General features: G+C 58.1%; 1 pseudogene; it reads left to right on the forward strand.

The window, feature by feature from the left end:
- The first annotated feature begins 2 nt into the window (after positions 1-2).
- On the forward strand, positions 3-269 carry LOC103083021 (polyadenylate-binding protein 1-like 2 pseudogene; annotated as a pseudogene).
- The last annotated feature ends 237 nt before the right edge of the window (positions 270-506 follow it).

The following is a 506-nucleotide window of genomic DNA, read 5'->3' on the forward strand; positions in this document are numbered from 1 at the left end:
CATTCGGCAACATCCTCTCCTGCAAAGTGGCCTGCGACGAAAAGGGGCCCAAGGGCTACGGGTTCGTGCACTTCCAGAAGCAGGAGTCCGCCGAGCGGGCCATTGATGCGATGAATGGCATGTTCCTGAACTACCGCAAAATTTTCGTTGGGAGATTCAAGTCGCATAAGGAACGAGAGGCCGAAAGGGGAGCCTGGGCCAGACAGTCCACCAGTGCTGACGTCAAGGATTTCGAGGAAGACACCGACGAGGAGGCCACCTTGCGATGAAGACATCCCAGGAGCGAGCCAGCCAGCAGAGCCAAACCTTGGCTCCCACCCGGTTTACAACCCCACCCTTTGCCCCCCTAACCCACCAGCAGTGTATTGTATTGGGAGTGCAGGTCTGTCTCTCTCACAACCGCACTCCACCCCCACCCCCGTCTTCCTTCCCTCCATCTCTCCCTCCCTCCACCTGTCTCAGTCCCTCTCACTCTGTGTCTCTTTCTCTCCACTCCCCTCTTGTCC

The sequence above is a fragment of the Lipotes vexillifer genome, unplaced genomic scaffold, assembly GCF_000442215.2.
Source record: "Lipotes vexillifer unplaced genomic scaffold, Lipotes_vexillifer_v1.1 scaffold2538, whole genome shotgun sequence".
NCBI lineage: Eukaryota > Metazoa > Chordata > Mammalia > Artiodactyla > Lipotidae > Lipotes > Lipotes vexillifer.